This window comes from Ictalurus punctatus, chromosome 4 (genome assembly GCF_001660625.3).
Source record: "Ictalurus punctatus breed USDA103 chromosome 4, Coco_2.0, whole genome shotgun sequence".
Taxonomy (NCBI): Eukaryota; Metazoa; Chordata; class Actinopteri; order Siluriformes; family Ictaluridae; genus Ictalurus; species Ictalurus punctatus.
In genome coordinates this window covers 30644872-30671046 of record NC_071284.1, presented here as the reverse complement: position 1 = coordinate 30671046, position 26175 = coordinate 30644872, and the positions used below count along the sequence as shown (strand labels likewise).

General features: G+C 40.9%; 1 protein-coding gene across 3 annotated transcripts in view; it reads right to left on the bottom strand.

The window, feature by feature from the left end:
• The window catches only part of gramd1bb (GRAM domain containing 1Bb), a 106207-nt gene that overhangs the window by 49047 nt on the left and 30985 nt on the right, over positions 1–26175 (bottom strand). The gene's annotated exons all lie outside the window — the stretch shown is intronic.

Sequence of the window (26175 nt, the reverse complement as noted above, 5' to 3'; positions counted from 1 at the left end):
GGATGGAATCTGGATGGAAGCAGATGTCGCTCTAAACCTTCTATATACACCGTTCAGCATCGATGATGCCTTTCCAGATGTGCAAGCTGCCCATTATATACGCAAATCATCGCGTTCTGCTTTTATTTCCAGTTCACACAGCGTCCCAACTTTTTTGAGAATTGGGGTTGTACGAATCTACAGCATTCAGCATGGTCTGGTTCTCCTCAAGGTTTCTTCCTCATGCCATCTCAGGAGGTTTTCTCTTGCCACCTTGACCTCTGACTACATCTACATCCGGGTTTATGTAAATCTACTTAGTGACAAAGTCTATTGTTAAAATATAATACAATACAAATGCAATTGAATTTAAATCAATGGTTTAAAAACCCTTTTAGACAAAAATAACTATATGGACTAATAGTGGCAGTGACTCAGGTAGGTTTTTATTCTTGAGCCAGAAAGAGAAAGACAGAGGTATGGAGAGAACAAGAGCGCTCGTGCGTAACGAGGATGACTTTAATGTGAGCAGTGAAGCCTAACCACAAGTCAGGGTAAGATTGAATAAATCCCTTTACATAAGTGAATGTCTGCTTCAGTAAAGGCAATAACAGCTGGTATGTTGATCCATGAATGCACTTCCTACCAGACCGCAATCCTGAAAAACATGAGTGTGCTATTTGCTAATGGATGCAGAAAATCCAGCTCTTAGGACCTATTTAGTTAATAGAAACGCAACAAAATCATTCGTTGCGTTTTCATGCTCGTTCAACGTGACGTTGGAGCGGCATGTTAACCCTGGACCCTATGGCGTGAGCGACCTAAATGCATTTTTTGTTTTCCAGCTGCCTCTCTATAGGTTAACCCTGCCTCCGCAAAGATTGAGCATCGACTCGCGGTCGATCAGAAACCACAGCACATGGCCAGTGTGACTTTGTGCTACAAAATATTTCGACGTCTCACGGTGGGAGGTTGGCATGTGCGTCTCGCTCGAATAAGACCCCGGACAATAAAAACAGAATAAAACTGAAAATCGAGTGCGAGCGTGTGCGAGTTTCTGCTTCAATAAACCGGATTCAGCAGCTTTTTTTTTTTTTGTAAAGCCTCTTACGTGTGTTCAACTGCGGAGGCGACCTTTGTACTCGCTGCGGCAGGCTGAAGTCATTTTTCTGTTCCAAGATTATTACATAAAAACAATCGAGGTTAATAATAAACACGTTAAAAAAAAATATACAATTTCCAATAGGTGATTAAAGTGTCTATAAGGAGATTTTATTGATTGATCATTTAAGGAAGGAGTCTCCAGTGTCAGCGCTTATAATATAATGTGGAGGAAATAAAAGAGATCGGTGATGTTGTTATAATGTAAACGATGACAGGAACTTGATTGAATGCAGCTATAATGGGATAAAAAGTACACGTTGTTCTGGAAAAAATACAACATTGTAATTAATGTATTATAAAAGGAATAAAACACTTTGGAGCACGGTTTTATTAGAAAACTTCGTGTTGGTAAGTGTAACTCCGCTTCATTCTCAAATGTGGTTGCCGGGACTACGGTCGCTGCGATGGCCTTAGGAGTGCAGTTACCACGTGCAGTTTTACACTCGGGTCTCCTATAGTGAACAGTGGATCGGTTCTAAACAGATTTCATATAAAAATTATAATGGACTTCCCTGTACGTTCACACTGTCCGTCGTCACCCAGATGAGGACGGGTTCACTTCTGAGTCAAGGTTTCTCGCTCATTTCATCTCAGGGAGTTTTTCCTCACCACCGTCTCCACCGGCTCGCTCAATAGGGATAAATTCACACACTTAAAATCCGTATCCTGTGTTTATATGTCTCTGTAAAGCCGCTTTGAGACGACGTCCATTGTTAAAAGCGCTATACAAATAAAACTGAATTGAACTGAATTGAACTGAATGTTGGTCGCGTCATTCCACCACGTCGCTGATTATTATTATTATTATTATTATTATTATTATTATTATTTTGCCAAGTCTTTTATTCCTTGCTTAATGTGATCGAGTGAGATCTGGTACCGAAAAACATATGGACATTCAGCTAGTGTTGTCAAAAAATTATTAAAAAAGAACCTCACGGGGCAATGTTAGCTTTAACCAAACTATAAAACTGAAACTTTGTTAAATCAGACCCTAATTATGTTTTATCACCTAACAGAAATGCTACCCCCCCAAAAAAACAACAACAACAACAACAACAACAACAACCCTGATTTAAAATGTTTCTTAAAATGACTTATGTTGTTTGACTTAAAAAGAAGTTTTGAATAAATAGTATAAATGTTAGATCGTTTTAAATATTCATTTACATATTCTATTTTTCGGGGCATGGTGGCTCACTGGGTGGGTTGGGGGTTCTGATTCTGCCTCCGCCCTGTCTGCGCAGAGTTTGCATGTTCTCCCCGTGCTTCTGGGGTTTCCTTCAAGTTCTCTGGTTTCCTTCCATAGTCCAAAGACATGCGTCGTAGGCTGACTGGCATCTCTAAATTGTCTGTAGTGTGTGTGTGTGAGTGTGTGATTGTTCCCTGCGATGGGTTGGCACCCCATCCAGGGTTTCCCCCGCCCGAGTTCCCTGGGATACTCTCCAGGGAAGATGGATATATACACACACCCACACACCCACACACACACATACACACACATATATATATATATATATATATATATATATATATATATATATATATAGATAGATAGATAGATAGATAGTTGTTAATCCCCAGATGGAGAAATTGGGAATATATATATATATATATATATATATATATATATATATATATATATATATATATATATATATATATATCCTTTTAAATATTAATTACCAACAGAAATGTATGAGGCTTGCTTATTCATTTATTCATTCACCATTCATTCATTATTTATATGTGGCTGTATCCCGGTGGCATAAACGGCACTATGTAGGTTCTATAAACATACTCAATAAAAGATCAAGCTAAATATCACCAGAAAGCATGCAGTCTGAAATAAAATAAATAAGGTGTATTATAAAAAAAAAAAAATGGCATCCTTTGTGATTTTTTTTTCCACAACATAATGATCACCTTCTCTGGTTTACGCTACATAGCGTTCGGTCTACACGCCTTCATCATCCGCCGATCACGCCTCAGCATCGGTGGATCCCCTGCTCAAGTGATGTCAGAGTGATCCTGAGCAAACAGACAAGGGTCCTCTCGCGTGCCGGCGTAAAAGCACTCAGGTTCGATTCTGCGGAAACACATACAGGCTTTATGCGTTCTGTCGAACGAACGCCTAAACTCAGTTCCTCAGTTAATGAATGCGTGCAGTGAAAGGCCAAGACTGCTGTTAGTAATACGGCTGACTCATTGCAATTCACGCGCACACGCGCGCACGGGCCATTAGTGCACTCAGCCTTAGTCTCCGTTTAATACGTAACTCATTTACTTCGGCGAAACGCGAAAACATTCGCTCAACAGCTGGAGAGAACGGCGTAGGTGCATTTGAGATGCACAGGTGCGTGTGAGTGAGAGAGGAAAGAGCAGGAGAGAGAAGAGAAAGAATGAAGAAGAGTGGCATCCCATGGGAAATTAATGCGACAAAAAGAGCCTTCAAGTACACGCGATGATTAGAGGGACAGGCGATGAAAGGAGAGAGAGAGAGCGAGAGAGAAAGAGAGAGAGCAAAAAAGGACAGAAAAGTCCACAGAGAGTAATCCTGCTGTCTTCAATCAGAGCGTCCTGCTGGGCCAAGAATAATGTGGGACAACGATGAGAGAGAGAGAGAGAGACACACACACACACACACACACACACATATGGGGATATTAATTGAGATAAACGAGGGAGGACAGATGGAGGTGATAATATGATTTAACAAGGCCACCGGAGCGTGAATGAGTGTGTCATATTCCGGGGGTGTTTGACAATATGTGCATTTCCCTTAAAATTTCTCGCTGCTGGATTGCAACAGTTCTAATATACACTTGTTTTGTGCGCCTTCTCGTGTGTAAAGTGCTCGGAGACTCTGAAATTAAATCCTAATGGCCAAAGAAAGGCAGAAAAGTCAGTACAGAGCTTTCTCGCCAAGCAGCTCAGTAACAATTACGACCCAGGACTATCATATCCAGGCTAAGTGTGTGTGTGTGTGTGTGTGTGTGTGTGTGTGTGTGTGTGTGATTTTCCTATCACATTACACACCTCATGATAGTAGTAGGAGGTTTATGGAGGTTGACAGGTGCTGATTAATGACAAGAGGACTAAAATATTACTGGAAATGCAACACGTGTTAGAATATGACAAGACTCAAGCTTTTTTTTTTTTTTTTTTATTACTATGCAAGTCTGAATCTTCAAGGCTGGAATCTGATTGGCTATCATACATGAAGGAATTAGTTTCTCCACCATCGTGCTTAAAATCCTTCTGAATGACTGAAGCCACGCCCTCAGTCGTTCAATCTCCTATTGGCTGGCACATGGTTGTGTCATGGGATGTTACATCATGCATCAACACATTGTTTTGATTTTCTTGACACATGCAGCACGTCCTGAAGTCTTTTATTCCTCTCACACCGCAGCGATTTGCCAATGATGACATTTTCTTCGTTAATTAAACGATGACTTGTCATAATTTTTTATCTGTTTATAGTTACTCCCTCACCGGTCTCGCTTTAAGTCTCTGATAAAGCGCAAAGCGGAACGTTCACTGGGGTTTCTGGAGATGTTTTTTTTTTTTTTTTTTTTTGCAGTTGAAATCTCAAAGAAACCGCTTAAGTCTTAAATAAACATCTACTTACAGAACGTTTCACGTAGCAACGAACAAGCACCTTGATGTAAAGCTGTGATTTCAGCTGGAACTACTATTAGAGCTGCGGTTATAGAAAATTAAACAACACTTTCTGACCAATCGGAATGGAGGATTCAACAGCACCGGTATAAACCAGCCGCTCTTTTTAAAGACATGAGATTTGTATAATAAATAAACATTTTCGCATCAGGTAATTGACAGATGGAGAAGGAAAAGTGAGAAATCAAGCTGCGCGCTTGTCTCCGAGTCGTCCTGCTATTCACCGCTAAAAATATCCCACACGGGGCCAGAGAGATAAGAGCTCGAGTGAAAGATTGAGGGCTAATGAGTGCGCCAAAAAAGGAAATCGAAGGAAGAAGAAGGAGAGTGGGACCCTCTAGGGATGACCAAATTTCACAATTTCAACAGTTGCAGTATAAAAAGCAGGCGAGTAGTTCATTCATCTTCAGTAAGCACTTTATCCTGGTCTATCGGGAGTGTATCCCGGGAATACTGAGTGAGAGCTGGGAATACACCTTGGATTGGATGCCAGTTTATCATAGGATACTTATACAGACACATTCACGCCAAGGGACGAATTCAGCTAGACGGGGGTTTTTTTTTTTGGGAGGTGGGAGGAAATCGCCGAAGCCTGAGGAAACCCTTTTGGGGTCAACGTTGAAAATCCGAACTCACTAACCCGAGCTCACGACTGAACTGCCCTAAAGGCAAATAATCTGTCGGCATATAGTACTTTAAGTATAATAAGGTGGCTATCCAGGCATTTTCTGTACTGCTTATATCAAGGGGACACTCTGGATGGGGTGACAACACTTCACAGGGCACACACACATTATAAACTTTACCCTGAGGAAACCCCCAAAGCACAGGGAGAACATGCGATCTCCGCGCACACAGGGCGGAGGTAGGAATCGAACCCCCGACCCTGAAGGTGCGAGGCAAACTTCAAACCAATAAGCCACCGTGCTCCCTGGAGCTTTCACCAAGAACCACGTGCTTTCACAGAATGAGGGAATTTGACTACCGAGGCAGATACCCTGTTCACGAATACGCAAGGTTCTCTCATATTCTTACACCGAACTACTTCACACAGCGAGTTCGGAACTTTTAATTGACTACTCGTTGCTCCGAACAATTTCGAGGTGTTCCAAAGCTTGTTCTCCGCATCATGTAAAATGCGACCGCCAGTCAGATTTGGTGTCTCCAAAGATTTGTTAAAAAGTCTACAAAAGATATGAGATGCTCCATAATCCGTAAGCTACGCATCTTCCCCCAGAAAAGTTCCCCAGAATAGAGTTTTGATAGAACGCATTATGACATCATCACGCACAAGCCAATAGGACGTAGTCTGAGGCCAGACTTCTGGCATTAACATGCGTGTTAAGTGGGATAGCAGAGAACGTAATTGCAGTTGTCAGCTTAGATTAAAAAAAAAAAAAAAAAAAAAAAGTCTGAAAATCACAATCATAAGGTCTCGGGACTAGCCTCGGCTTGGCATGCTGCCAGATTTCTAGCCTTTGCTACAGAACCTAGTTACTAAATGTGGCGGAGGACCGCCTACTTTCACAGCAAGATGTATTTAATAGACATTGGAAATGGAAATAACGTCTCCAGCATGATCAGAACCAGAACTTTTGCTGCAGATTTGGACTAAAACCATCATCGACGATCAAATATCTGACTTTCATTTCACAAGATAATGTACACACACACACACACACACACACACACACCCTTAGAAAAAGCTGATTCCACTCCATTACCTTCTCCTATTCTAATCCATACATCGACCGCGATGAGAATAGAATTGACCGGCTGCCGAGTTAAAAATTCACCCCCAGCTCACGTGTTCTTACCAGGCGAGTTTGAAGCCTCTCATGAGTGCGGCGCAGAACGTATGGCGCTGGACATGCTGGCGAGCGGCTGCCTCTCGTCAGGCTGCATGTCAGCAGCGAGCAGCCGGAGAGGAAAGATTGCGTCCTGCTGTGCTGTCCCATTCGAGAGCTGCATCAAGCTCTGATGCTGACGCTAACAGGCTCCCTACTGCGCCAGATGGTCCCTCGATGGTATCAGGTAGTGCTGTAACTAACGGTTACCGTGTGAGAGCACGTGTATGGAAATAAAACTGAGTACGAGATAAAAATGGAAGAAAACAAAGCCAGCTGTGATGTCTGTAATTCACACAATCGGTACATTTATCCCAGTCTCTCTCTCTCTCTCTCTCGCTTTTGCTCTGTCAGTGGGTTTAATTCCCTCTCTCCCTCCCTGCCTCCCTCCCTCTCTGTCGTTATCTCTCTCTCTCGGCTCTCACTGCAGCTGAAAAGCAGACTTGCTGAGCCAAAAGCAACTACTGAGCATGCTCACGCCGTGATCTCCACTCTCTCTCTCTGTCTCTCTCTCTCTCTCTCTGCTGTAAGTTAGATTGTTGTTTAGTTAGCTGAGTGTTTGTTCCCTTGTGGTGGTTTGGTTTTCTTTCTCAAGTCTTCACAGTGCACAGGGCGACGGTGTCTGTAAGTGAAGTGTATTGAGGGATTATGGTGAACTCTTGTCACTCCTTCCTGCCAGCCTCGATCAGCTCTCTGCTAATCTTTTAATACACACACACACACACACACACACAATCTGTGTCAGTGGATCTGATCAGTAAACATGCTCATTATATGCTTTAAGTGGAGGTCATTTTGCATTCATCTCATCCCTGGGTTTGATTCAGTAATCAGATTATATTGGCGGTTAGTCCTTCATAGAGGGAAATCATAAACAAACAGGATGACAGCTATTTCAGGCATTTGACCTCGCTGTGACCTTGACTCTGTTCAAAATCTAATCAGTTCATCTGCTGGTTCCAGTGATAGTTTCATATACGCTCTACAAACATTCAACCACTTGCTCTTGAGATATCGTAATAACAAGCGCGAATAGAATATAATATAGTATGTAGTACTATATATAGTATAGTAATATTAATATATATATATAAAATAGTATTTAATTGATTGTCACTATATACACTTTATATACACTTTACCTGGCCGCTACCACAATAACTGCTATGCCCATATTTGGTATGAGCTAATCTGCTGAATACTCAGCCATAGCATGTTACGTTTACATTGATACCATTTTTAAATGATACTGTTACTCCTTGGCACCTATCTATCGCACTATCTGTTACATCAGACACTTCCACACTAAAACTGTGTACCGTTCGGCGCTACACCGTCACTTACTGTACCTACTGTCCTGTTTTAGTAGTTACTGCACTGTCCTGAGTTTTTAGCACACGTCTGCACGTGCACTTTATGTAGAATGTTTGTAGATCTTATCTAGTCCTGTGTCGTCTCATGTGGTTAGTGTGCTGTTTTATGTAGCACCGTGGTCCTGGAGGAACGTTGGATCGTTCCACTGTGTACTGTACACACAATAAAACCACTTGAACTTGAATCTTAGAGGGGTGAATCTCAGACCCAGTGCTGGAGGTATAAAACTCTGGTGTGAGCGCTACTTAATAATTAGAAGCTCCACCAGTTGTTTTATCTTCTACTGGCTCATGAACTGGTGTTCAACGCTCCCGCAGATAAATTTGGCGTGAAGAAAACTGCTACTTGGAGCAAACGTGCGTCTTTTGTGTCACACGTCCTTTCCCCTTCCGTGAATCGGCTTTTCCAGCAGGTGGATTTATTATTTTATTCATGATGATTTTATTATTCTTACTGCTGCTTCATCGGAAAGTTTTCAGGTAACACCTGGATTGCGAATTCGATAGTTCCTGCATCTTAAATAGTTGGGCCTGTCGCAACAATAACGTTATCGACTTGTCGTACGATATACGGACTGTTTTTGCTGACCCTCGATTTCGCCCGTTGTGTTTACACGCGTGTTTGTTTACATGAGAACGAAGGTCACATTCGAACATTTTAGCCATTCGTGCCACTTCTGTCCTCTCGTCTGGTCTAGGGCTGTCAAATTTAAATATTTTAATGTTGCTCAAACTATTCTTTCAGATTTAAGATGTGTAGCAGATTTGTGGATTAGTGGTTAGCACGGACGCCTCACACCTCCACGTTTCATTGTGTAGAAACGTGCTGCTGTGTTGAAACATGCTGTTGTGTAGAAACATGGTATTATGTAAAAACATGTTGTGTAGAAACATGTTGTGTAGAAACATGCTGTTGTGTAGAAATGTGCTGTTGTGTAGAAACATGGTGTTGTGTAGAAACATGTTGTGTAGAAACATGCTGTTGTGTAGAAATGTGCTGTTGTGTAGAAACATGGGATTATGTAGAAACATGCTGTTGTGTAGAAACATGTTGTGTAGAAACATGCTGTTGTGTAGAAACATGCTGTTGTGTAGAAACATGGGATTATGTAGAAACATGCTGTTGTGTAGAAACATGTTGTTGTGTAGAAACATGGGATTATGTAGAAACATGCTGTTGTGTAGAAACATGGTGTTGTGTAGAAACATGGTGTTGTGTAGAAACATGCTGTTGTGTAGAAACATGGTATTATGTAGAAACATGCTGTTGTGTAGAAACATGGGATTATGTAGAAACATGGTGTTGTGTAGAAACATGGGATTATGTAGAAACATGCTGTTGTGTAGAAACATGCTGTTGTGTAGAAACATGGTATTATGTAGAAACATGCTGTTGTGTAGAAACATGGTATTATGTAGAAACATGCTGTTGTGTAGAAACATGGTGTTGTGTAGAAACATGGTGTTGTGTAGAAACATGCTGTTGTGTAGAAATATGGGATTATGTAGAAACATGGTATTGTGTAGAAACATGGGATTATGTAGAAACATGCTGTTGTGTAGAAACATGCTGTTGTGTAGAAATATGGGATTATGTAGAAACATGGTATTGTGTAGAAACATGGGATTATGTAGAAACATGCTGTTGTGTAGAAACATGTTGTGTAGAAACATGCTGTTGTGTAGAAACATGTTGTTGTGTAGAAACATGGGATTATGTAGAAACATGCTGTTGTGTAGAAACATGGTGTTGTGTAGAAACATGGTGTTGTGTAGAAACATGCTGTTGTGTAGAAACATGGTATTATGTAGAAACATGCTGTTGTGTAGAAACATGGGATTATGTAGAAACATGGTGTTGTGTAGAAACATGGGATTATGTAGAAACATGCTGTTGTGTAGAAACATGCTGTTGTGTAGAAACATGGTATTATGTAGAAACATGCTGTTGTGTAGAAACATGGTGTTGTGTAGAAACATGGTGTTGTGTAGAAACATGCTGTTGTGTAGAAATATGGGATTATGTAGAAACATGGTATTGTGTAGAAACATGGGATTATGTAGAAACATGCTGTTGTGTAGAAACATGCTGTTGTGTAGAAATATGGGATTATGTAGAAACATGGTATTGTGTAGAAACATGGGATTATGTAGAAACATGCTGTTGTGTAGAAACATGTTGTGTAGAAACATGGTGTTGTGTAGAAACATGTTGTGTAGAAACATGTTGTGTAGAAACATGCTGTTGTGTAGAAACATGCTGTTGTGTAGAAACATGCTGTTGTGTAGAAACATGGGATTATGTAGAAACATGCTGTTGTGTAGAAACGTGCTGTTGTGTAGAAATATGGGATTATGTAGAAACATGCTGTTGTGTAGAAACATGCTGTTGTGTAGAAACATGGGATTATGTAGAAACATGCTGTTGTGTAGAAACATGCTGTTGTGTAGAAACATGGGATTATGTAGAAACATGCTGTTGTGTAGAAACATGCTGTTGTGTAGAAACATGGGATTATGTAGAAACATGCTGTTGTGTAGAAACATGTTGTGTAGAAACATGTTGTGTAGAAACATGCTGTTGTGTAGAAACATGTTGTTGTGTAGAAACATGGGATTATGTAGAAACGTGCTGTGTAGAAACATGGTGTTGTGTAGAAACGTGCTGTTGTGTAGAAACATGGGATTATGTAGAAACATGTTGTGTAGAAACATGCTGTTGTGTAGAAACATGTTGTGTAGAAACATGCTGTTGTGTAGAAACATGGTGTTGTGTAGAAACATGCTGTTGTGTAGAAACATGGTATTATGTAGAAACATGGTGTTGTGTAGAAACATGCTGTTGTGTAGAAACATGGTGTTGTGTAGAAACATGCTGTTGTGTAGAAACATGGTATTATGTAGAAACATGCTGTTGTGTAGAAACATGCTGTTGTGTAGAAACATGCTGTTGTGTAGAAATATGGGATTATGTAGAAACATGGTATTGTGTAGAAACATGGGATTATGTAGAAACATGCTGTTGTGTAGAAACATGTTGTGTAGAAACATGTTGTGTAGAAACATGCTGTTGTGTAGAAACATGCTGTTGTGTAGAAACATGCTGTTGTGTAGAAACATGGGATTATGTAGAAACATGCTGTTGTGTAGAATGTTTATAGTCATGTAGTTGTGTAGTCATTGCGTTGTTATTACTGCTAGAACTTGCGCCACAAAGGTAAGCTAATTACAGCAGGCCGCTCCTATTCGAGTCTGCCCTATCGAATGCGCTCGATGTCAAAACTAACCATGCAGATATTTGCAAATTATAAAATAACTCTTCTAAGCAGTTCTCTGTCCCAACCTTTTTTTTTTTCTTTTTTTTTTGGAATCGGGGTAGTACGTCACGTTATGTCACAGATACACTTGCAAACTTCCAAATGCCACCTTTCAAACTTCCTTCTTTTTTCCTTTTTTCCATAGCTCTCTCATACACCGTGATAAGAGGTAATAAGAGGTAAAAGAAACACACGTAAATGGTACTGCCTGGGATTTCTGGGATCGTTCCGAAACCCTAAATTAAACCCTGTAAAAAAAAAAAAAAAGAAGAAGAAGTTTTGAAATGCAAAACAAGGGCTGTTGCTTCCGCAGTTCCGTCTCCGAGCTTGGCTTACATAAAAACTCCCGACGAGTGCCAGAGCTGTGATGTGAAAGTGGGCATTCTGTGCTGTTTCCTAACTACGCTGATGTAGAGGGATTAAACAGTGGGAACAAACAGCTCGAGCTGACACGCAGCACGACCGAATGCCTCATATGACCTGCAGAAAACAGCCTGTGCTGAGAACTTCCATAAACACCACACACACACACACACACACACACCCACACACACAAGATACACTCATTGACATGGCCACCACGGAGCAGAGACAGCTGCAGAGACCACAACAACACTCAGGATTCCGGGAAAGTGCACGACTGTGAAGGTGAGAGAGCTCATACGGGGAAAAAGACAGGACGAGACAACGGGTATTTTACAGGCTGTAAATTATAGACCGACTCAGTGAAGCCGTCTCGTGTCACTCTGAGGTACACAACACTGGATATAAACGGATAATAACAGCTTTTACATCACTCCTTTTATAATCTCAGCCCATATATATAATCTATAACTGTATAACCATGCCTTCATGTTTATTAGCGATCATTCCACAACTTCATTCTGTGTACTGTCGCTCTGTTTGTAAATCATCGATCCTAATTTAATCGGATAGCTTTTTCAAAAATAAAGAGCTTTACAGAAAGAAATCCAGATGTGGATCTAACGCCCTGTTTAACAAGCCAGAGGTGGCTCTGGAGGAAAAACTCCATTAGACGGCATCTCATGAGGACATTTTCTGAGGTCCGGGATGAAACATCAACGTCGGAAGGCTCTTGGCCAGCTTACAGTCGAAAGCGAAAAGAATCACACCGTCTATTGCGGCGGTTCTCAATCTTTTGTGAGCTCTCGACCCCTAGCATATTTCGAACGTTCCACAAGGACCCCCCACTCCACAAGAATGATAGGCTATATATTTAACATTTATTAATTTCTATACGTTACTGTATTTTACTCATATTTAACATTAAAAACATTAACATCGGACGTTTAAAATTGAATCGAAACATTTCAAGATGTTATGTTTTGACATTTTATTGTCAGTGAGACGTTTAATTTGACTCTCTGAACGATCTTGTGTTTGTTTGATCATTTCCTCTGTAAATAACCGAATTGGTTCATTTTAAAACATATCTTAAATTGTTCTTACATTTGATGGGCGTATCATATATTTGAATATATTTTGGTACATTTAACAAAAAAATTATATAGAAAATATTATTTAAACATTTTAAAAACTTTCCCAAGGACCCCCTGCAATTACACCACTGACCACTAGGGGCCTGCGGACCCGGGGTCGAGAAACAGTGCTCTGCTGTATGCAGCTAAGGTGTTAAAAAAATAAATAAATAAATAACTAAAAACTTTTACACAACTTAGAGCATCAAGAAGATGCAAACAGCAGGTAAAAATGCAAAGTGTGTGCTTAAAATGAAAAACTTAAACTTTTTTTTTTTTTTTTTTTGGATATTTATGCTACTTTTTATATCTTAATATTATGTGAATATCTTAATATACAATATTTGAGCCTCTTTGTTATTCATGATAATAAATCTTCAAACCATAACAATAAATGTCCTGTTGCTACAAATTACGCTTCCTATTCTTCTTCATTTTGTTCTATGTTAATGCAAAAAACCAAACTGGTTATATTCAGCTTTTAAAATATCTGTGTGTGTGTGTGTGTGTGTGTGTCAAAGAGGTATACAGTTAAAGACGTATACACGTGTAATGGACAATGTGCAAGAAAAGGCTCTGGGCTGTTGATTTAAAATGATAACGGTAATTAATTAATTAAGAGCAATACAAATAAAACACTTACTCTGACTTACTCTGGATAAATAATCATATAATTTATGTTAATCCTGGGAAAAATAATCGTGAATACCATTTCAGCACGAATACGAACTTGCCAGTAAAATGAAGTACATCTACTGTTCAAAGCAGGACGTGTTCCTCAGGGTCCTGTCTCTAATGTGAGTAGAGCAGGAGAGGGCGTGGTGCTGAACGGACAGCTCCCTTCTGCCCTGCTCATATACTGTACGGTTGCATGCAAAAGTTTAGGCGCCCCTGTCCAAATCACATATTTCGCTGTAGTAAAAAGATATAGTTTTCTGTAAACGTGTAAACTTAAAAAGAAAAACGAAACTAAAATTAAATAACGATGGCATGTGCAAACATTTGGAAACCCTTCCAGAACTTAATTAGCTTGTTAGGCGTTAGGACTCGTTACCCGGGTCGAGAAGTGTCATTAGGAATTGTGGTCTGATGACAATTCCGGCGCATAATGAATTGTCCGACTCTGCGAACCTTGTGCTAACACTCAACAACCATGAGCTCCTCTAAAAATATGAAAATGTAGCTAGTTTATTCTTGAAAACAGGGGAAGGCTATAAAAGACATCAAAGCGCTTCTAGCTCACAGTTTCCCCGGTCTGAAATGTTGCTAAGAGATGCCAGTTAAGGGGAACGGTGGAGATCAAGACACGATGTGGAAGACCAAGAAAACTCTCAGATGAACTGGACAGAAAGGCAAAGCAAAATCCCTAAATGACACTAAGGACCTGCAGTAAGGATTAGCTGACCCAGGAGTGGTGGTACAATTGCTTGAACTGCATGGAAGAGTCATCAGAAGGAAACCTTACGTCATAAGGTAAGAAAACGTCAAAGTCTGAAGTATGCAAAACAATATCTAGATAAGAAAGAGGCATTTTGGAAACAAGGGCTATGGTCTGATGGAATAAAAACCTAACTCTTTGGCCACTATCACCAAAGGTATGTTTGGAGGGGAAAAAAAGGAGCAGGTTTTGATAAAAAGAACACCTTGCGAACTGTTAAGCATGAGGGTGGATCTATTATGCTTTGATGTTACGCGTCAGCCAGTGGAGACATTTTTTGCCGTTTTAACGAAATCTTTAAAAATCCCCGGGCCGTAACGATGATTTACAGACCCCGATTTGAGAGTCAGGGATATAGACAACTCCATCATGGCTTCACAAAAACATTGGGTGTCAGAACCACCCAGAGGTGGTCCTATGCTAGTCTTAAAAAAAAAAAAGATGCCAATCAATACAGAGCAACACAAAAGATGGGCACAGTCAGTTACTGTACATGCATAAAGTGCCCTATATGGCAAGTGCACTGATAAAACAACCAATGAGTCAATCACAGTACACTACAATACAGTCAACTGTAGGTTGATCGCAGCTCGCCAATAAGACATCGACATTGCCGCTCAGCTGACACACTCATGTACATGAACAAACACACGCACACCTACACAAATATATGTATAGACAGTGATCTCTAACCCATATTGAAAACCCTCCTGTGGTGTATACACAGCTGCGACAACAACAACAAAAAGCATTCAACTTGATTTCCTGTTGCTGATGCACTGACCATACTCATCACATTACGCTCAATCAGTGACTTGAGGCAATTAATTAACGTCAAAGCATGATGAATAGGGGAGAAAGAAAGAAAGAAAGAACATCAAGTTCATCACTAGGGGATCATTACTTTTTTTGGCGTTGTATTTGTAACACTTGGTTTATATAACATGCCGTGTTACAGGAGAATAATCAATGATGCAGTGGTGGGTGGAGTTAGTTTTACCACTCCAAAATACCACCCCTATTTTTCAATAAAGGCCAAAGTGATTTGCCATCGTATTCATTTTTGTTTATTAAAGGATAAGGGTACTTTTCGTCCCTTTATAGTTATATTAAATGTTGTGGAATATCCTCAAAACAAGTTATCATTTATGTTATCGCAGCTATAAGCCGCCATTCACATACCAGCCTTTCTTTCTATCGAAGTAGACCTCAACACCGACAGCATCACCAGGGATGCCTGTGCCACCATCAAGTCTAGTCTTTTCAGACCTTTGACCTTAGTGTGACCTTGACCCTGATCTGCCGTTTAAAATGAGAATTCCATACAATCCTACACAAACTCATTCCTCGAGATTTGGGATGGATGGTCACAGGATGCCGCCGTGGTCAGTGCACTCAGCATGGAGGCTAAACATTATCACTCTCTCTGCCCTTTCGAAACAGCTGTGTGACATTTCAGCATTAGGCACTGGCAAAAAAAAAAAAAAAAGAAGAAGAAGAAGTTAATTACAAGGCGAAATAAAGTGCAGTTAGTGCTTAACGAGACAGAGAATAATGTGTTAGAACAAATCATAGAGCTACAGGAATATGCACAAAGAAAGTGACAAACAGCACGAACACACACACATACACACACTGGGGCCCATAAGTGAGGATGGAGCATGTGTTCACATCAGCATGGCTCTCATTATAAACTCAGCTAGGGTCTTGTTTTGTCGCAGGCTTTCCAAAAATAGATCTAACGTTTAACACAAACAGAGAAAATGAGAGAGAGGAAGAAAGAAAAAAAAAAAAAAGAGAGAGAGAGAGAGAGTGTGTAGGAGTTGGTGAAAGATGAGGCAATCTAATACTAAATACCACTGTAAGGAGATTTGATGGATTATATGGACTAAAGTTCCTTGGGCTGATAAATTTTCCTCAGTTGGAGATTTTTTGATAAAAATACGTAAGAAATAACAAAAACGGGACATGGAAAATAATCAACAAAGGGGTGGTGTGATGAAGCGGACTCACTGGAAGAAAAATAGAAATTTGGTATAAACTATATGGCCAAAAGTACAGTATGTGGAAAGCTGACCATCACACATATAAGTAAGTCTTCCCCAAACTGTAACCATAAAAGATAGTCTTTGTGTGCTGTAGCATTTCATTTCCGTTCAATGGAACTAAGAAGCTCAAACCTGTTCCAGCATGACAACGCCCCTGTGCACAAAGCCAGCTCCATGAAGACATCCTTCATGGTCGGAGTGGAAGACCTCGAGTGTCCTGCACAGAGCCCTGACCCCAACCCCACTGATCACCTATGAGATGAACTGAAACACAGACTGCACCCCAGGCCTCCTCACCTAACATGACCTCACTAATGGCTGAATGAACACACATCTTCCCAGAAACCTTCCCAGAAGAGAAGAGCAGAGGTTATCATAGCAGTAAAGGGGGAGTAAAACAACACTGGAATGGGACGTTTAATAAGCACATACAGGTATGGTGGTCAGGTGTCCACATACTCTGGGATAAAACGTGTATAAACAATGCTTCAGCATTATAATGAATGCAGGGATGACCACAAAAACAGAAGTATTGTGACCATCAGAGAGTCCAGAAGCACCGTCGCAGATTCTCCAAGATTCCGAGTAAAAATGACCTTATACGGTAAAACGGCGTAAAGTGTCCCCGAGACTACTGATGATTTATTGTTTTGTTTTTCAAAAGAAAGAGTCGTTATGGGTTGCCAAATATTTACTTTGTTATATTTTTTTAATATGTGTGCATGCTGCTAGTTCTGCTGTTTATACAGCGCTGTGAAAAAGTATTTGCCCCGGTCCTGATTTCTTCTGTTTATGTGTATATCTCTTACTAAATAGTTTTAGATCTTCAAATGAAACACAACATAAAACAAAGGCAACCTGAGTAATCACACAATACTATTGTTATTATTTATTTTATTTATTTTTAATGAAGCAAAAAAAAAAAAGTTATTCAACACCCATCACCAAAGTGAAAAACTAATTTCCCCCTTAATCTTAAAATCTGTTTGTCCCATCTTTAGCAGCAATAACTGCAACCAAACGCTTCTGATAACTGGAGATCAGTCTTTCACTTCCTTCTAGAACTAGGATTTACTCCTATGCTTTGGATCATTGTCTTGCTGCATTATCCAGCTGCGCTTGAGTTTCAACTTATGGACTGAAGACCGGACATTCTCCTTTAGGATTTTCTGGTGGAGAGCAGAATTCATGTTTCCTTCAAATTATTGCAAGTTGCCCAGGCCCTGAAGCAGCAAAGCATCCCCACAACATCACACTGCCACCACCATGCTTGACCGGTCTGACCTTCTCTTTGTGGAATTCGGTGTTTGGTTTACGTCAGATGTGACGGGACCCCTGTCTTCCAAACAGTTCCACTTTCGACTCATCAATCCACAGAACCCAAAAGGTTTGAGGAACATCAAGGTGTTTTTTGGCAAAATCCAGACGAGTCTTAATGTTCTTCTGGGTTAGCAGTGGTTTTCACCTCACCACTCTTCCATGGAGCCATTTTTGCCTGGCGTCTTTCTGATAGTGGAGTCATGAACGGTGACCTTTATTGATGCACGAGAGGTCCTTGTAGGATGTTGTAGGTCCTTATATGTTGTCCTTGGATCTTTTGTGACTTCCTGGATGCGTAGTTGCTGTGCACTTGGAGAAATTTTAGAAGGTCGGCCACTTCTGGGAAGGTTCATTACTATGCCCATTTGTGGTACTGGGTAAGACCTTTAACCAACTTCATGCTGTTCTATTTAAGTGTTGATTTGATTGAAAAGGGTTTGCAGTAATCAGGCCTGGCTGTGTCTAGTCCAGCTGAACCCCATTATGAATGCAGTTTCATAGATTTTGGGGAAATTAGTAACTACGGGGGCAAATACACCTTCACACAGAGCCAGTTGGTATATATATAGTGCAATACTGTAGCCAAATAATATCCCGGAAAGATCATGTTAAAAACTATATAAGAAAAAAAAAACTTTCATACCCACGTCTTCACAAGCTCTGACTGTGTCATGTTCACAGCTAAAAGTTGATAAAGACTGTAAAACGGCAGCACAGCACTTACAGTTCGACTCACACTACTTCTCTCTGATTGGTTGATTAGTTACCATGGGGACGAGTGATTATTATCAGAGTTAAAGCAATTTTTTAACTGTTCCAAGGCCACATGCAGGGACATGCACCTGTTCCCATGGTGACAAGGAGTTACCTAAAATACACGTGCACACATGTGCACACACACACACACACACACACACACACACACACACACACACACACACACACACACATAGAGCATTTAAAACTAGCTAGTTTGTATTCACACACCAGTTTATTACAAACACATATGTATTACCTAATGCAGAAGTCAGGAATCTTTAAAGAGCCAGAGAAAACTTAACATATTAAAAAAAAAAATGTTTTTATATACGTATTCTTATTATTATAGCTATTATTACTGATATTGCATAATTCTAAAAAATAAAATAAAATAAAGTAACGTAATAAAGGCCATTTGACATTTTGCGTGTTCTTGACCTAACAGCCTGCACTTCACCTAATAGGCCTGTAGGTGGCGCCTGGACATCATTTAACCAATTATGATAGTTTCATCAAACGGTAAATCAATACATGATGCAGTAACTAAGAGTAAACTGAACACCACTTACCATTAATATGCAAATTTGTCTGTTTGTTTAGAATGGAAAGAACAATACCTGTATTTTTTTTTCTTTTAACCATTTCACCTTTGTTAAAAAAAAAAGAAAGAAAGAAAGAAAGAAAACAATTTCAACCAATTTACTAATTAGACCGGGAAATTCCCGCTCTGTTTGACATTGTCCAGTGAAATTTGAGCTTGTTGTGCTACAGCTTGCTGTATACATGACAAACGGACATCGATTATGAATTATGTAATATTTTAAAATATGTAAAATGTAGAGTTTTAATCCTGCTGTTGAGCCATAGCCAATCACTGAAAGAGCCGTATTTGGCCATAGGTTTCCGACCCCTGACCTAATGACTAAAGTTATGAGGGACAAACACGCTGATGTACACATACAAACACACACAAACGCGCACACACACACACAGCACTTTGTTTACAGTCACGATTATGTAATAGTGGTGTGCCTAGTGACTGGTTATTTTTGTCACTCACTGCTGTAAGCTGTTAAGGAAGCCAAACAAACACGCTGAAAATGTCCGCGGACAATTTCGCACCCATGTCTGTTTTTAGCATGCTCTTCTCAGGAATCCCAGACGCCACTTTAAGGCTCGTAATACTGGAGGTGTGAAAAATATCAACTTCAGGAGAAGAAGTCGCTCAGAAATCGTCCAGACTGATGCAATTTCCATCCATCCATCCATCTTCCATTCTGCTTATCCTAGGGGGAGCTTGGAGCCCTTCCCAGGGACACCCATTGCAAGGCATAATCACACACTACGGGCAATTTAGAGAGTACTCGGAGGAAACCCTTGAAGCATGGGGAGAACATGCAAGCCCTGTGTACACAGTTCGGAGGCAGGATCCAAACCCCCAATCCTGGAGATGCGAGGCAAACATGCTAACCATTAAGCCCCCGTGCTCCCGTGTTCAATCTAGTTTGCCTAAAACGTTTACTCGAAGTTTATATATGATTCCCACACTGTCATCTATGGTATTTGATTTTAAAATGTCTATTATAAATGTAGCCTAGTTTGCAAAATCTCGTATTTACAGTCTAGGCTTTTCTAGACACTCAAAGCCCTTTACCTAGTATGTGTGTGTGTGTGTGTGTGGGGGGGGGGGGTCTCCTCAACCACCACTAGTGTGTAGGATCCACCTGGATGATGCGACGGCAGCCATATTGTGCCAGAACGCCCACCAGCTATTAGAGTAGAGGAGAGAGTGATTTAGCCAATTCAGGGATGAGGATTATTAGGAGGCCATGATAGAGAAGGGCCAATGGGGGAATTTCTCCAGGACCCCGGGGTTATACCCCTACTCTTTTACGATAAGTGTCCTGGGATTTTTAATGACCACAGAGAGTCAGGACCTCACTTTAATGTCTCATCCAAAAACGAGCGTTTATTTATTTATTTATTTTTTACAGTGTAGTGTCCCTATCACTATACTGGGGCATTATGACCCACAGTGAGCACCCCCTGCTGGCCTCAATAATCCCAAACACAGCAAGCTCAGTTTTCTCCAGGAGGTCTCCCATCCAGGTACTGAGCAGGCATGACCCTACTTAGCTTCAGTAGGAAATCAGACAAGAGCTGCAGGGAGATACGGCTCTAGTAAGTAGAACGATTTAAACGTTGAGTGAAGCAACACGTTTGAACCACGCAATACCCCACAGCCCACAGGCTTTTACTGAACAAAAGGCAGATCAAGCAGAGCTCCAGCAGTATGGCTTGAACCCAACCTCACGTCCTCATTTTCAGCACATCACAACCACACAGCAACAAACGTGCACTCCAGTGAACACAGAACACCACAACACTTCCGATGTCCTACACCCCGATGCTTTACATTTCAGAAAGCCACACTATTTATAAAACAACATTATACAACAAAAAGAATTTTTACACATCCTTATTAACGAGAACATATCTTCCTAATTCTCACTAAACTCAAACACTAACGTCTAATTTTAAAATCAGAGTACATCTCATAGACTGCATTGTACGTAATGCTCCTACATGTTTTACAATCTCGCTGTTCCATTCGTCTCCGTCCTTCTGCTACTAGGACAGCTTTTCCAATTACACTGCCTGTTAGTGTCAATCTATACACAACCGCACGGGTACGTTGAGCGCTTTCTCAGCCGTGCCATAGAATCCATCAGGACTAAACAGATCACTAGACACCAGGGACCAGCTAGAGTTCATGTCCAAACTATCGGTTTGTTTTTCAGCTAGACTGCCCAGCAACAAGTAGGTTCAACAAACATAAAAAGAAAAGAAAGAAAAAAAAAACGAAAAAAGAGAGAGAAAAAAAAAACCCACCCACCCTACTGCATATTGATTTTTTTGCAAAACAAAAACATTTTCTTCTGATAAACATCTATTAATGCTGGAATGATATGGCATAGTATCATATCATATACATATATATATTTATTTATTTATTTCAATACAAGGCTCTTAATTCGATAGATCTGCTTCGACCAATCGAACAATACCGCTTGTAGTATGTGAGGTGTACGACAATACAATCTAAACATAATCAAGGCCACACTCATTCTTCTGAATAAGTGGATTACGGAAATGTATCATATGGAGACAGCACCTCCATACACCCCTAGAAGCTACAGTCAGGTCCATAAGTATTTGGACAGCGACACTACTTTCATAATTTTGCCTCTGTAGGTTTACAGCATTTGGCAGACCCCTTATCCAGAGCAACTTACAGTTATCTCATTTAATACAGCTGAGGGTTAAGGGCCTTGCTCAAGGACCCAACCGCGGCAGCTTCCCGGGTTTGAACTCACACTGTCCGATCAGGAGTCCCAACGTCTTAACCACTGAGCTGCCACTCATAGACTCGTAGCGGTTCAGCTTTAATTGAACGAAAATATCGCATTAACCTTGTAGGAATTACACCCATTTATTTACGGCGTCCGTCCATTTTCACAGGCTCAAAAGTAATTGGACAAACGAACATAATCATAAATATATAAGGATTATTTTTCATACTTGGATTCAAATCCTTTGCAGTAAACGACTGCCTGAAATCTAGAACCCATGGACATCACGAAATGCTGCGTTTCCTCCCTTTACTGCAGCCGCCTTCAGCTGCTGCTTGTTTGTGAGGTTTTCTGCCTTCGGTTGTCTCTTCGATGACTGAACAGCATGCCCAAGTCTACGCTTCAATCACATCCTGACTGCTTCATTTCAAACCCATTGTGTTGGAGGCGTAATTATGAAAACGGTCTCGCTGTCCAAATACTTACGGACCTGCCTGTAACGTATGTTGAAATAAATACGCCTCGATGTTGTAATTACCGTATAGCGAACGCTGCTCGTAACTAGAACGATTTTTACTGGGCGGATTAGTTAACGAGAACGCCATCGTACATCGTATCATATATACCGTATGCTTCCTGGAAACGCTCTCCTCATGGTTAAACATATCGAGACATTCTCTCTCGGTTTCTTGAGGATGCAGAAATGATGTGCTACATCATCATATCCTTATTCATTTCCCTTGTCTGTATTAATACTAGCTAACCAGCTCCCGTGCGTTATTACATGACCGGTTCTTAGCCTCGTCAGTCAACGGAAAACATGTGACTGGGCAGCACATTTGAGCTTTTTCCCTTTGATCTCGATAACGGATGTATTATTTGCGCATCCTCGTTCGACCAGTATCGTTCTGCTCTCCTGATACAACATTTATAAGGTAGAACGCCAATAAAACCCACTTCATTTTTCATAGTAATAAAAAAACATCCATACAGTTACTCAGTCATCATCATCATCATCATCCATCACCAGACTCACCTCCACCTTTATGAACAGCTTATGCAGAGTTCTTTTGAAGTTCGCCTCACTGTCCAGCCTGACCACGATGACTTATCTGTCCTCGCTCACTATGCCCCGTGTTTAAAAAGCCAAACAATGACATTCCACGGCTTGCAACTGCATTGACGGACCGGCATCACAAAAGTGCTGCGGGCTTTCAGATACTTCACCGGAGACAAAGACAGAATGATCACGTGACGGCGTTGGTAAATGTGTGAGCCAAGACTAAACACTACACCATGATACAAACCGCTCCATGAAGCACATAAGGTTTGTGTCTAGACCTTTCCTGAACTTGTCTGATCCGCTGTCATTGCTGTGATAAAAAATAAATAATCCAGAGAGATACATCAGCAGCATCGGAATAGACTCTAAGCTGACTCTGTTGAGGGTTTAACGTGACTAATTGATTCTTTGGTGAAAAGGTGCTGAGTTTCTATAACAGCAGGTTTGACCGTCAGTTCGGCTGCATGACAAATAATGGGTTTATATTGACTCTATTATATTATACTGTACGGCGGATACGTTGAGATTTTCCGTGAGGCGATGTTTATTCAATTGAGCTTTTATGGGAAGGAGTCTCCAGTGCCAGTGCCTTCGTAACAGTCAGTGATGAAGCTGTACATTTTCAGGAAGATCATGACAAGCTGAATTATTTTAGTATCTTTAAAAAGCTTGACGACAAACTCACATCACGACGCCTCCGCATCAGCAGAGGTCCCCCTCGCCTGAGTTTTGAGCTGCAGCACACACTTCCTGCCTGCTAAGGCATTTCCTTTTAATGGGCTGTTTAAATACTGCATTCGACTCACGTTGAAAGTAGGTAATCTGGACGTGAAATCACGTCATTTTCGACCCCCCACGTGCTTTCAAGCGACAAATCAGGACAAAATGGATCCCTCGATGTTCTTCTTCTTTTTTTCTTCTTCTTCTTTTAGAAACAGGCTAGTCAGCTAAATGTGACGAGTGACGTATATTTTCCTCCTCGAAACTGTGAACTGTATATATACTTCTATATTATCCTTGTATGTACAGTGAAACTTGTTTAAAGGTATACGTTGTTCACTGTTATTTCTCTCACTTGCTGAACTCGGGGTTGAGGAGACTGGAATTCCAAGTTTGGGGAGTTACGAGCGTGCAGCATGAGACTCGTTCGTCCACAGTCCCAGTGCGAGGTCTTGCTGATGTCCCTCTTGCGGATGTTCTGAGCCGACGTGTTCTGAACGATGTTTCTCGTGCAGGACGCTGGCGCTGTTCTAGTGGTTCCCGATTCCTCTTGGGTTGTACCCTTTGCTCTGATTGCCCTGGTGGATAATCTGCGTTTAGGATTTTGGACTGTGTTTTAAGAAAATAAACCTACAGCATACCTAAAACTCCCGTCGAGTCACCTACGTTATAACCAGAAAGAATTACTGTTCGTATCTTATAACAGTTCATAACGAGAACTATCTTGTCATGTATAGGGGTTTAGAGAGACGGATGCAAGTGCAGCTAAGGCAGTTTTAATGAGAATGGCGATCCAAGGGCAAAAACGTTAGACAGGATAAGGTCAGGCGATCGTGCAAACACACTAGAGTAGGTAAGGCAGAGAATCAGAGTCAAAAAGCAGAGAAAGCGTGACAGAGAACGGCTTTGGTATAGACAGAGACAATCGTAACTGAGCGTATACTGCACATCTGAACAGAGACACACGAGGGGTTTAAAAAATACACGTAAACACAAAACAGCTGATTACAATGATGACACGTAAGAGAAACAACCCGTGACGATACCGAGGCGGAGACAGGAGATAAATCATAACAAACAAACCACACCCGTGTCAAAAGTAAACAAAGTCAACGTCACTGAGAAACCAGAAGCATGCGAATGCAGCGCGGGACGTTAAATGTAACTATAAACAGACAAAAAAGTATCCGTGTCGTTCTATAAGTATTTGAATAAAAACAAATTCCTGTGCTATAAGACTAATAAAGCACTTTGCCAGGTGTTATAAGAAAAAGAATCAACACGCCACACCCCGTTGCTGATTATGTTCCTACAATAGCAATACAACCCCCCGTCGTCTTTTATCCCTCACAGCCGCTGTGGTCAAATCGTTTCAAAATGATGTACGCCAGGTCTTACGTTAGTCACAAGAGGCTGAGTTAAATGTTCAATCCTAATTACAGGTTTTCCCACACAGAGAAACGGTTTATTTTTAAACTAAACTGCAGGTCAATGGCAGCTTTCCACGGTAAAAAGCACACTCACACGCCAGTACGAGTTCGTTCAGGGCGCTGGACAGCCTAAAGCTCTGGAGCTGAAAAGTTCTCAGGAAGGTCACCCGGGAAAACGCCATCCACTAGCGGATATACCATGGAGTTAGGCTTTATTTTCAGCACACAGCTGCTGCACGATCATAGGATCGGCCTGAGGCGGCACTCGGTACCCGTACTGGTGCTGATACTGGCCTGAGACACTTCGTCTACCGTAATGGTGTAAAACTGCCACGACAAACACAGGGGTATTTAAATACGCACGACAGTAATAATCTATTACAATACAACTAATGTGTGCCGAAATCATGGTCGTTCATTTTGACACGTCATTATAACGCATCATTTTAATCTACAACGCATGACATTTACACCACAGCGCTGTTGAATTCTCCATTCTGATTGGTCGGAAGGCGTTCATCTATAACAGCAGCTCTGACATCAGTCCAATAATTCAAATCACAGGTTTATATTGAAGCACACACTCGAATAGCCCTCTTCCAAAGACTGAACACCGCTAGGTTTTATTGACGAGGAAAATCATGAAACTTTTATTGAGGGAGGGAAGAAAAAAAATAATCATTCCACCACCACCACCTGGGAATTAATAGCGTGTACTCATTTCCTCTGTCTAGCTCTCAAGATGACAAAATGGCCCAAATGGACATTCCTAGTAAACATAACATAAAGACATAGCTTGTTTTACCACGCTTCTGATGTTTCTCATAACTCTAAAATAACTCAGATACAAATGATATCATACTGAAAATGGAAAAATGCATTGATATATGGAGAATATATACATATATATCCACCAGGGGGCAGGTCTGAGCTGAAATACCCCAGCCCAGCAGCTTTCCTTTGAAATGATAGCAATTTCACAGCAATTACTATTCATGTAAGTATACTGGAACAGCCTAATGATGCTCTGTTCACGTCTCGTCTTAAAATGCCCACCATCGGGGCGAGCATCCTGCACACCCATATGTACAGATCAAATATTATAATGGACTCTCACGTACTGCAGCACACAGCAGCGCTGTAAAAGAAAGACAATCCAGCACTAATTCATTGCACAACAG